This window comes from Tupaia chinensis, unplaced genomic scaffold (genome assembly GCF_000334495.1).
Source record: "Tupaia chinensis unplaced genomic scaffold, TupChi_1.0 Scaffold145057_1, whole genome shotgun sequence".
Classification (NCBI taxonomy): domain Eukaryota; kingdom Metazoa; phylum Chordata; class Mammalia; order Scandentia; family Tupaiidae; genus Tupaia; species Tupaia belangeri.
In genome coordinates, this window is record NW_006204918.1 from 890,502 (window position 1) to 904,083 (window position 13,582).

At 39.8% G+C, this 13,582-nt stretch overlaps 1 protein-coding gene across 1 annotated transcript in view; it reads left to right on the plus strand.

Moving 5' to 3' along the window:
- Positions 1-2,063: 2,063 nt before the first annotated feature.
- The window catches only part of MSR1 (macrophage scavenger receptor 1), a 130,076-nt gene continuing 118,557 nt past the window's right edge, over positions 2,064-13,582 (plus strand). Inside the window, exon 1 of the mRNA XM_006167750.3 lies at positions 2,064-2,195. The gene's annotated coding sequence lies outside the window, so the exon portion shown is untranslated. The remainder of the gene's footprint in view (positions 2,196-13,582) is intronic.

The window sequence follows — 13,582 nt, forward strand, 5'->3', positions numbered from 1 at the left end:
TGGAAAATTGGTGTCTTAGCTTATTACTCTGGGGGTCTGCTTGTTCCAATCATGTAGCATTGATAGGGGTATCTGAATTTAACATACACAAGGATTCTTAAACTCCAAATTTGTAGAGATTCCAAAAGAACCATATTCTAAAATGAGATGAGTGGGTGGTCTTCAAAACTTCATGGGATGGGAGCAGCACTTAGCGTAATGGCTATGTCAGTGGACTCCCACGTAGTCAACCGTGGTTAGAGTCCCGGACCCGGTGGCTTAAACTCACGCCAGGCATGTGTGCATGAGTGCCCAAGATCCCGAGAGGAGAATGGAGGAGGAGATTGTGGCGTGGCCATCCCCCCGGGGGGTGATTTCTCGTTTTCTCTTTCTCTCTCTCTCTGTCTTTCTGGGAAGCGCAAACACTCTACAGAAAAAATAAACCTCCCTAAAAAAAGAAAAAAAAAATTTCATGGGAAACGCACATTATAAAACACTATGTTGTGGGAACCAGCAGTTAGCCTAATGGCTATGTCGCTGGACTCCCAGGTAGTTGACCGCAATTCGCGTCCCGGACCCGGTGGCTTAAAACTCACGCCGGGTGCATGTGCGTGCGTGCACAAGACCCCAAGAGGAGAATGGAGGAGAAGGGATTCTGGTGTGACCATCCCCCCTGGGGGGGTGATTTCTTGCTTTCTATCTCTATGTCTCTTTCTGTCTGTCTGGCGACCGCACGCACCCTATAGCGAAAACCTCTCAAAAAAAAAAAATACACTATACATAGATTAAAAAATATTTGTCACTAAAACAGGTTGTTCTAATCTGTTTCTATGAACTTTTCGAAGACTTTTTGTATGTACAGAGAATTACAAAGGAACACTATGAGTTTTGATGTTAATCTCCAGTTGCTCTTCACTAAGAATTTGATGATAAACTTAAGCCACTGCAGCGAAGTAGGGAATAGCCTTCAAGTCAGTCTAGTCTGGGTCAATTTGTGATTTTTATCTAAAGCTGTCTGGCTAGAATTTGTTAGGTTTGTTTCAATGCCTCTATTATCATTACCATTGGCCTTTTAGTGGTTGTCTTAAAAATGATTAGGTGAGGGCTGGCAGGTGGGGTGGCGGTTAAGGGCACTGAACTTCCACCTGACTGACTGCGATTTGAGTTCCGGACCTGACAGATTTTTTCTCACTTCCCCCCCCTCTCTTTTTTTCCTCTCTCTCGCTGTCCTTCTATGATCAAATTTAAATACATTAGTAAAGTTAAATAAAATAATTCAGAACAATGATTGGGTGATACTCTTACTTTGTGTGTCTTCGATTCAGTGACCTGTCCTACATCATTTCTACCAGGCTCGTCGTCTTCTGGAAAGTGGTGCACAAGGACATGGCAACACTGACCGTTTTCTGGTAGCAGGAAGCGTATGATCCCTCCTGTTGGGAGGGCCAAGAAATGCCTAAAAGTTAGCTCAGACATGTAGTGTTGAATGTTCTCGTGTATGTTGAACTTCTTGAATATGCATAAATAAATAGGTGAAACTATAAAACTCTGACGGGCGACAGAAGGGAAGTGGCATTCCTTTCCTCTGACCCCACGTCCAAGACTCGCTCATTCCCTCCACTTTGCTCCTGGGGAGGTAAACAACTTTTCAGGAGCTCAGGGAATCGATAACGCTTAATCAGTACAGAGAGACCGGAAGTGAGACGTATTCACTTATAACTTTTACTTCCCGGGCATCAGCTACCCTTTCCTCAGGTGTTCTGTGTTCGAGACTAAGGCTAAGGGGTAGAAGAAAAATGGTGGAGAAAAACAAATCATTTAAGCAGAGGCTTCCCTCGATCTTATGTAGTTTGACAGAAGACATCACGAAAGTTAACAAACGTTTTGGAGAGCAAACAGAATTTACAAAAAGGAAAGACCAAATGCACTGTAATTACATGCCTTCTCCTAATAACCTTTATATCTTTTCCTTTTTACTTCTCTTTTTTTAATATTTTAGATGGGAAGAAGAATGAGTTCTGACAAATTTAGATTTTGCAAACTTGTGCATCACTGAGGGTGCTATTGAAACGTGTTGTCAAGGTTTTCAACACACACATGTGTCATTTCCTTTCTTCATGGACCACAGTCTGAAATTGGACGAGATAAAGATTTTAGGTTTCAATTGTAAAAAGAGGGAAGTGGATAAATCAGTGCTGTCGTCCATAGGACCAACGGTAAAAGTTTATTTTAATATTATTTTTTCAAAATTGCCTCTATTGACTATGTATCAATTGTGTATATGTGTGTGTATCTGTGCATGTGTGTGTATGTGCAATATGTAAAATATATATCACCAGTAATTTCAGTATAATATTTTATTCTATCACTAATAATTTGGTTTGGTTGTTGTCAATGACAGAAACAGATTTCTGCTTTACTTTCTATGATTGAAAATATATATGTATATGCAGAAATATACATTAAACATACTAAGTACTTTATAGATTGTGCTAGCAAGAAATTTTTGTCGTGCAATTACGCATATTTGATTAAAAATATTGGCTATATTCAGAGCAGATTTAACATAGTTTAGATTCTTTCTTTACTCTTCACATTCAACTTTTGGCTTTAACCTAATGCTTTTCATTAGCTTTATTTGCTCATATACCGACTATCAGATGGGTGTCTACTATATGCCCTTCATTGGACTAGATGTGAGGAAGGGGTACAAAGAATAAAACACAGTTGTTGTCCTGAGGAAGTTTGTGGTCCAAGGCATATCCTCAAATAAGCGTTATCTACAATAGTTTGAGCACCTTAAATTGCATGAAACTGCTATAGGTAATTACTATAAGACTATAGGTGAGGCCAGAATTACTGAAACGGAAGAAAGAATGCTTAAAAAGAAAAAGACCTTATGGAGATGTTAGACTTTAAGGTCATCCATTAGAATGGTTGCAATTTATACAGCATAAAATAGGAATTGGCATTCTCCTTTCTCATCTTTGAAAAGAATGACAAAAAAGTTATACCTCAGATTATGAATGTTTCATACCGTGATTAGGAATTTTAAGTAGTGGTTAGCAGCTGTATTCTGGAAGTGCACTGCCTCCTCTGTTCAAACCCCAGCTCCCCAGTCCTTAGTGAGTAGTTCTGACCAATTACTTACATTTTAGGGCTTTTTTTTAACAAGTACACATGAGAAAATACTACAGTATACTTCTAGGAGCTGCTGTAAGGCTAAAATAAGAGATGCTTAAGATAAACAGGAAAATGATATATTTAAATAACGACTCATTTATTGACTATTTTCATCTGCAAAAATTATTTTTAACTCTCGTAATAGTTCTTTACATTTATATAATAATTAATTTGACATATATGAAGAACCCGCAATTCAAAGGTAGAACATTTGCCTAAGAGCACACAACTATACAATGCACAGTCGATGTTGAAATCCAGATTTCGTATTTACATGTTGATGCTCTTTCTCCTCACCATTCTGGAGGAGGATTGGGAGTAGGAGAGAAACCATGCATCCTTTCATTTCTTAGACTCCTTGCTAGAGTCCTTCTCACAGACTTGATTCCTTAAGTGTAGAGCTTTGGACCGCACAAATATCTTAATTTTATTTTCATTTTAAATACATTTTAATTGTTCTTACAAAAATCAGTTTTTATTTTTAAATAATAAGGAAATTTACAAGGTATTTACTCACTCCAAACTTTAAAGATGAAATTAACCAAGGGATCAGCAATTAGCGTAATGGTTATGTCGCTGGACTCCCACGTAATCGACTGCGTTTCGAATCCCGGACCTGGTGGCTTAAACTCACACCGGGCGCGTGTGCATGCATGCCCAAGATCCTGAGAGGAGAATGGAGGAGAAGGGATTGCGGCATGGCTATCCCCCCTGGGGGGTGATTTCTCACTTTCTGTCTCTCTGTCTCTCTCTGTCTGGCGAGCACAGGCGCCCTATAGCAAAGTCCTCTCAAAAAAAAAAAAAAAAAAAGAAAGATGAAATTAACCATAAGGATATGGTGAGAAATCTAAATAAGAAACATGCTTAGAAAAAAATACACATAAAAAATGAAGACAGATGGTCAATATATATTACATATAAAAAGCTTATACACACAAATACATACACACGCATACATACAAACACATACATATTTGTGAAAGAAAGTTCTCCTAGGGATGTACAAGCAATGGATATTAAAATAACCTGAGAAGAAAAATAATCTGTCAGAATAATAATTAAACAAAAAGACCTTTTCCACACTGTAATACTAAATGAAAATGAAATCTACCTTGAAGAATCACTAACTCTTACCAAACTCTAAATGATTCTAAAATAAATGTTATGACCCAATGGTGTTGAGTTCGGTTTAAAATTGCTTTATCCATATATGACTGAAATATCTGTAAATTTCTAAGATTTTTTTTTCTCTTACAACTTTTATTAAACATAACACTGGAAGTCCCAGCCAGAGTAATTAGGCAACCTAAATAAAATGAAAGTCATCCCAATAAAACAGAAGAAGTAAAACTTGTCTCTTTTTGCTGCATGCGTTTACAGAGAAAGAACAGGTTAAAAATTGCACCATTAACCAGTTAGAACTAATCTTCAAATGTGATAATTTAACAAAATACAAAATTAACACACTAAAATGAGTAGCATTCAAGAGTAGTGAGGCAGTAGATACAAAGAATTTGAAATTATTTTTCTTCATCTGGTAGTTCAAGATATAGAAACAATTTAAAAGAACAAAATTAAATTATGAAAGTATTTATAATATCATTATCTATATTAGTAAAATATGCCCTCCAAAATTAGGGGAGAAAATTCAAAGGAAAGAAATCCATTATAAAAAAATAGCCATATAAATAAGATACGCATATTTGATGAACCATTATGTAACTCACTATTTTAAATTTAAAAAAAAATCTGAAATATAAACATACTGAGATAATTTTAAGAGAAATGCGTAATACTAAAAATATGACATTCATTATGTAAGAGAATGATACTTATGAAGAGACAAGTTTTGTATAAAAAAGCGAGGATATTTCTCTTCCTATGTTAGGGTGATGAGATGAAATTTTGTTCTACTTTATCTCTGATATTGCTACAATTTTTTTGGATAATGAAAACAGGAGAAAACAAAGGAAATGGTTCCAAACAACTCAACCTTGAAATTCTTTTATGATAGTTTTCCTGTTGTGACTTCTGAAAGCTCCTCACTCACTTTACAAAAAGCTGATATAGCAGAGTGTGTTTCACTTCTCAGGAGAACATGCTTTTAATAGATTGTACAATCGCAAAAGATTTCACAATCTTCTATCAGTGCATTGACATTTGGAGAGAAAAGTAACTTTATGTGTAGGTACTTTTTTCTCTTAACTTTGGAAATAATTTTTTCAAAGGCACACTTGAATGGTGTGAATGGTTTACCAGCTGCTAACAAGGCTTCGCATGGGTGTGTACTCTAACACTACTTCCAAAATTACATGTATGATAACCAGAGTAAGAGCTGAAATAATAAATAATTGGTAATTTTAATAATAAATGCCTGTATGGCAAAGTGGGGCCACTGGGAGTAAAACATATTTTTTGTTTTAGTTTACCATTAGCATGCAATTCAAGAAAAACATCCTTTTTTTTAATGTGTAACAGAAGAATATTAAAAATGTTTATAATGTTGAAATACAAATTTTTTTGAGGCATGTCCAAGATAGGAGATTTACAATATAAAAAATATGTTTTGTTTTTTATTTATTTAGGGACATTTTTTTCTAATGTATGTAATAAGCACCTTCTAAAAGTCAGGAGCTCTCTGGCCTCTTGAACCAAAGAGGTATAAGCCTTATCAGAGCATTAACTTAGATGAAAGAAGACAGAAAATAGACAAGTTAAAGAAGAAAAATATCTTTTGTATTACATGGTGATGTTTTGGGGAAATAAGTCAAGTTAGGAAGGGGAAGAGGAACCAAAAGAGGTAGGTCATAAGTTTAATCCTGATGTTCAGGAAAGTCTTTCTTGAGGCTGAGATCTTAATTTAAGACCCAAGTGAGATGGGAAGACATTGAGGGGTTTTAAGCAAGGGAGTGCTGTGATCTGATTTACTATTTAAGAGGGTCACTCTGGAAGCAGCGTGGAAAATGAAGCAGAGGACTGAGAGTGAGACTGGAGGCCAGCTGGGAAGCTATTCAAATAACCAAGGCCCAGCCACTGTGGTGACGGGCAGTACCAATGCTTGTGCACCTGCAGTTGTAGCTAACTGGGAGGTAGGGAGGAGGATCCTGACAGAGTGAGCCACTGGCCAAATTACCTGTGTCTCCCTTTTCCTCTCTCATAATAAAAAAGTAAATAGTAAAGGTGAGAAAGATGATGAAGTTTGAAGGCAAGCATAGGGAGCAAGGAGAAGCAGTCAACTTCAGCACAGGGTTTGAAGACACAGCGACAGGCTCTGACCAGGTTTGGATGTGAGGGTGAGAAAGGTTGAGAGACGAGACAACCCCCCAGGTTTGGCCCATATTAAAATCTAAGTTATGATGAAAGCAATTGCATTTATGGGTCTGGAGTCAAGGGGAGAGGTCTGGGCAGAGATGAAGATGTGAGCGTCATTGGCCATATCAACTGTGCTTAATGGAATGAAACTGTGCAATTATGAAGGCAGTGAACATAGAAAGGGAGAAAAAAGCACGAGGCTGGAGTCCTGGCCCACTGCAGGGTTAAGAGGTTGGAAGATGCGAAGAAATACCTAAGAGAAATTAAACTTCCGTCAACATATTGCCTCAGTGTAGTCCTCGGTTTCTCTCGTCTCAACAGAAAAGCTCGAATACGATCACATTTCTGGTTACACTCAAGACTTTTCATTTTTGCACAATGACTGCTTACTGATCTCTCAAGGATCTGTTTCTGCCTCTACCACAAAAACAGCTAGAATTGCACGTGGCTGTTTATGAATGCCCTCCATGCCTTGAAATGCACTTTTCTTTTCCAAGATCCTGAGTGCTCCGTTTTTTCCCCTGTATTGTCAAAAAGTCTTTCCTTGTCTTTAGTACTGGGTCTTCTTCCTTCATTGGTTCACTGAATATATTCGTGTATCTCATTTTTTTCCCTGAAAAAAAATATATTTTCTATTCTTTGATATTTGTTTTTTGCTCTTTGTTAAAGTGCTATCTTTTGATGATTGCTCATTCAGCCTTTCAATTTTCTCTTATTTCCTTTTATTTTATAATGTCTTAATCACATTTAATCGTTGTATATACCTAGAGCACACAATATGCTTTTTTAAAAAATTATTTTGTTTAGCTTTTTAAATTTATGTATATTTTTATTTATTTATTTTAATTTGACCAGAGAGAGTGAGAGAGAGAGAGAAAGTGAGAAAGCAAGCTGCCAGGTCCAGGACTTGAACTGCAGTCAGCCATATGGGAGTTCAGTGCCCCCAATCACCATACCACCTTTGGGCCCCCACAATGTGCTTTTTCAAAGTATGCATGTAGTACCTGAAAATCAAATCAAGAATATTGTCTATCCTATTGCTACCTGCCATAATACCTAGTTAGGGTAAAAAAAAAATGAGCCAAAAACAAATACTGGGATGAAAGTGGAAGGAAATTGACTCAAGGAAGTCCACTTCAAAGAGTCACCATGCAATTGGCTATGGGTCACGTAAGTGGGAGTGGTCTAGAATAAAGCCCTAGCTCCTGGCTTGAATGACTATGCGTTGCTAACATATATCTGACCTTACTATGTATTCCTCACCACACAATAATTAGGTTATAAAAAATGGTTATAATAATATATAGATGATGTAAATGGATGATATGCAATGTTGAAAATCCTAGAAAAAGAAAAGTTGATGTTGAAAGTTTACAATTGTCACTAGTTGCATTATTTTTCCCCCTAAGTCTATCTTAACAGTTTCCTCCATGGGTTAGAGAGATGGAGTCACAGTACCCCCAATGGGGTCCTGAATCTGCAATCCACCCCTACCCTTGTCAGTGGGAGATCTGGGGCATGAGTGTGCCTGGTGTACTCAGGGAAGTCTCAAGATATAAACCCAGGGGAACCAGCAGTTAGCGTAATGGCTATGTCGCTGGACTCCCACGTAGTCGACTGCGGTTCACGTCACAGACCCGGTGGCTTAGAACTCACGCGGGGCAGGTGTGCGTGCATGCCCAAGATCCCGAGAGGAGAATGGAGGAGAAGGGATTGCGGTGTGACCATCCCCCCTGGGGGATGATTTCTCGCTTTCTGTCTCTCTGTCTCTCTCTGTCTGTCTGGCGAGCGCATGCGCCCTATACCAAAAACCTCTCCAAAAAAAAAAAAAAAGATATAAACCCAGAACCTTCCCATGCAAATTAGCTTCACAGAGCAGTTTTACCACCACACCAACATCTGACCTTCTAGTTGTATTATGTTTCTAAAAATAAGATTCTGGGACACGAGCTCTGCGCTGGTTGCTGTACAGGTTCAAGTTATGAAAGTAGATGAGATTCAGGCAGAGGATAGAAAGACTAAGAACAAAAGAAAGTAGCAACAGAAAATGTCAATTCTCTGATGAGCCTAATCTTTTATTTATTTATTTATTTATTTATTTATTTTTGGCTAGCAAAAGTATACACCAATATTTCATACCGTTCATGAAAAAAATCCTGCTGTACATTTCCCCAGAAAGCAGCTAGGCCTTCCTCTGACACACCAGAGTAGCTAGAGGGGAATATATTTCATTCGTCTTTCCACTCAGTAGAGTTCATCTCTGTCTCCCTCCCACATTTGTCAGTAGGTTACACAGCTCACACATGACCAGTTAAGTTAAACATAGCTCACATATGACCTGTTAAGTTAAACATAGCTCACACATGACCAGTTAAGTTAAACATAGCTCACACATGACCAGTTAAGTTAAACATAGCTCACATATGACCTGTTAAGTTAAACGTAGCTCACATATGACCTGTTAAGTTAAACATAGCTCACATATGACCTGTTAAGTTAAACATAGCTCACACATGACCAGTTAAGTTAAACATAGCTCACACATGACCAGTTAAGTTAAACGTAGCTCACACATGACCAGTTAAGTTAAACATAGCTCCCATATGACCTGTTAAGTTAAACGTAGCTCACATATGACCTGTTAAGCTAAACCACTGAGACGCTGACTGGAGTTTTGTCTGTAAGTTTTAGTAAGTCTGCCCAAAGAAACCATAGTTTAAAATATAGTGACCTACAAAATACTTATTATCTCCTCTATAAGCTAATAAATAAATAAATAAAATTGTAACTTAGAGACTTAAAGAAAAACAAACTGCAGATTCAACTCTTATTTCAGGTTGAAAATTTAAAAAAAATAATAGACAATGTATATTCTGCCTTTAGTAATAGTACCCTAGGTCGCTACTGCCGAAGCATAGTTTTTTACTTAAATTTTATATAGATAGTGGCTTCATACTTTCGATAGGTTGTGAAAGCCAGATTGATTTATGGTATCAGGAAAGTGGAAAAAGGAAATGGATGAGGAAGATGCCACCACCACATGCCTCTGGAGTCCAGGGCTCCTGCTCCATGACAGTGTCCACCACCTCATGCCCCTGCAGTCCAGGGCTCCTGCTCCATGACACTGTCCACCACCTCATGCCTCTGCAGTCCAGGGCTCCTGCTCCATGACAGTGTCCACCACCTCACGCCTCTGCAGTCCAGGGCTCCTGCTCCATGACACTGTCCACCACCTCACGCCTCTGCAGTCCAGGGCTCCTGCTCCATGACAGTGTCCACCACCTCACGCCTCTGCAGTCCAGGGCTCCTGCTCCATGACACTGTCCACCACCTCACGCCTCTGCAGTCCAGGGCTCCTGCTCCATGACACTGTCCACCACCTCATGCCTCTGCAGTCCAGGGCTCCTGCTCCATGACACTGCCCACCTCCTCACACCTCTGCAGTCCAGGGCTCCTGGTCCATGACACTGTCCTCCACCTCATGCCTCTGCAGTCCAGGGCTCCTGCTCCATGACACTGCCCACCACCTCATGCCTCTGTAGTCCAGAGCTCCTGCTCCATGACACTGTCCACCACCTCATGCCTCTGCAGCCCAGGGCTCCTGCTCCATGACAGTGTCCACCACCTCATGCCTCTGCAGTCCAGGGCTCCTGCTCCATGACACTGTCCACTCCAACCCTGTCGCTGTTCATACTATCATGACTTTGACAAAAAAAAAAAAAAAACATATTTACTTATCTTTTCATGAGTGAGGGAGACTCAGTCACCTCTAACAAAATCTTGACACTATGATCCATTCCCATCCCGAACAGGCCGGATCATAGACAGGCACACACGTTCCCAGCAGTAGAGGGCGAGGGAACCCTTGGAACATAGACCCAGGACCTCCCTGTGTGGTTCCAGCATTGTCGCACACTGCTTTTTGCCACTTTACCTTTTAGCATGGTTTTTCCTATGCCAGAGTAAGATTCTCATTGCAAATTTCTGCTTGTTGTTCTTTTTCTTTTTAATTTTTAGAGGGAATGTGTACTCACTGGAGAGAGACAAAGAGACAGAGTGAGAGAGGAAGAAGGCATGTCCCACTGACATGTGGTCATACCCAGCACTTTCTCCTCTATTTCTCTGTCCTGTCAGGATTTGGGCAGGTATGCACACCTGCCAGTAGAATGTTACAAGCCACAGAGGCCGTGTTTCAAATCATAGTCACGGGAACCAGCAGTTAGCATAACGGCTATATCACTGGACTCCCACGTAGTCGACCTCAGTTCGCATACCTGACCCGGTGGCTTAGAACTCACACCAGGCGCGTGTGCGTGCGTGCCCAAGATCCCGAGAGGAGAATGGAGGAGAAGGGATTGAGGCGTGACCATCCCCCCTGGGGGGTGATTTCTCGCTTTCTGTCTCTCTGTCTCTCTCTGTCTGTCTGGCGAGCGCACGCGCCCTATAGCAAAAACCTCTCAAAAAAAAAAAAATCATAGTCACTCATTTTTTAAACCCCAGTAGAGTGTCATCTTTTCTGCACTCTTACCTATGACCCACTTTCTCAAAAGAGTCCATCACCCTGGTGTGTGCCAGGCCTGTGCCTTGAATGTCCAGATGGCACACTGTCAGTGATGACAACAATTTCGTCTTCCCTCCTAGTGAGTAAGATCCTTTGCAGGTGAGAATATGCCGTCCACATTGATCCTGGCATCACACTCATTGTGCAACGCTTGATAGAATGACTTGATAGAATGATTGAACAAGTAGGTGGATAAAATGCCATTTATGCTGCTTTATTGAGGCCAAGGTTGGATTGCTGAATTGTCATTTCAGAAATGCCATTTTCCTTTCTTTAGTAAAATGTATAAGTGTTGTTGTAAGAAGCACCATAAAGGGTTTAATAAAGGTCTGTAATACAAATAATTAAAGGGTTGAAAACACAGGGTGTGATTTGAGGTACCCCCAAATAATCTAAGGCATCTGTATTGGGCTGAAGCTTGTGAAGGTTCCTTTTTTTCATAAAACTAAAGGTTCATTAAGGCACGTTCACAGTCAGATGGGTCAAGGCAAATATTGCAAAGTGATCTGGTCCCTGCCTCTGCATCCTCATCCAGGATGCACACTGAACAGTGGTTCTCTAAGAGGTCCGGGTGTTTAGCCAACATGGGGCTGAGGTTCGGGAGCTAGAGGGAGGCTTGCAGGAGGAGCAACGATACAATGATTAAGAGGTATTATTAATATTTACAGTGAAACAAAACTGATGACTCTCCTGTACAACTTAGGCAGTCCTGCATAAAAATGAATTGTCCTTATCAAAAGACCGGTCATGTTACCTTGAGGACTGCGGGGGAGTGGGGGGGAGGAGTTGGGTGAGGGGCTTATGGTAGTTGCTCTGGCCTGATAAAATCAAAGTGAACACAGATTCGGGACAGGCCAGAGTGAGCGGCAGTGTCTCAACAGCATAACATAGTGGCTCGGGTGCAAAATTTGGTTCGGGTTCAAAGAAGCTATCAAGAGAAGAATATGCAATAGGAAAAAAAAAAAAAGGGTCATGGACACAACCCATTTGCCAAGAATTTGTTTATGCAAAAAATCACATCGCTTTGATCCCACCAGTCTCCAAATATCCATATTATTTAAAACAAAAAACAAAAAACAAAAAAACTAATATAGGAAACTAATGCCTCACAAAAAGCAGATTATTCATTCAGTACACTTTAGTTCTATGTTTCTATTTGCTTTAGCTACTGGTGATACAATGATCTTTGAACAAAAATAAACATGATCCTTCTGTAATCCACAGTCTAGAGATATCAGAATCCAAAGACCTGACCTTTTGACATAGACATTCCTACCTGGAAGACAGAATAATCTGAAATGTTTCCTTTGCATTGAAGTGGAAATGGAGTCAAACTATGCCAAATATGGGACCAGCAGTTGGCGTAATGGCTATGTCCCTGGACTCCCATGTAGTTGACTGTGATTCAAGTCCTGGACCCGGTGGCTTAAACTCACATGGGGCACGTTTGCATGCGTGCCCAAGATCCCGAGAGGAGAATAGAGAAGGGATTGTGGCATGGCCATCCCCTTGGGTGTGATTTCTCACTTTCTGTCTCTGTCTCTCTCTGTCTTTCTGGCGAGTGCACACGCCCTACAGCAAAAACTTCTCTAAAATAACAAACAAAACAAAACAAAATAAATGTCAAATATGAGGACCAAAGCCATAGTCAAACATATGGAGTAGGGGCCAGGAGGCATCCTGAGAAGAGAAGATTTCAGTTACATAGCCGGTATATGAAGAATCTTTAGAAAGTCCATGGAAATGTTTTATGAAAAAAACTATACATGGGTTTCAAATTGTTGCACCAAAACAAACTCGCATTTTAATTCCATCTTGAAAGAACTTTTAAAGCAGCCTGTCTGTGCATGCTTGCTTTGCGAGCCTGTCTTACAAACTGAGTGCGAAGTATAAAGCTTTACTACTTAGTCCCAACCACTGTGAACTATATTTTAAAGTAAATTTAGTTTGGCTTTCTTGTCATTTTGTTTTCTCAGTTATTTGTTCGTTTTTTCATTTGGGAAGTAAAACTGTTATCTAGATCTAATAATAGAGTAAATTAAAAGGAGAGAAATAGAGAGAGAGTCTGCACCTGAAGGGCCCAATTTGGCTTCTTTCAATGGTCAATTTCCCAGATAATTTTGTTGTTGTGCCTCTGCCTGAGAACACAGAGATCTAAGGCCTATTCCTGCCCTCCTCCATCCCTTGCTTCTGCCTTGGGCAAGTCCTTCCAAACACAAAGTCCTAGGAAAGAGCGACCCAGGGTTCATGGGTACCAATTCTCAGAGTGCATGTGCCAAGATCATTATTGCAGGCACTAGCAGTGACATGGTGTTTAAGGGTGCTGGACACTCCCATGTGGCAGACCACGGTTCGAGTCCTGGGCCTGGTGGCTTGCTTTGTCACTTTCTTTCTCTTTCTCTCTCTCTCTGTGCCTCTCTCTGGTCAAATTAAAATAAATGAATAATTAAATAAAATTAAATAAATAATTATTTTTAAAAAAGATCATCATTGCAAACTGGCAAATCAAGAATCTCCTTGGTAATATATATATATATATATATATAT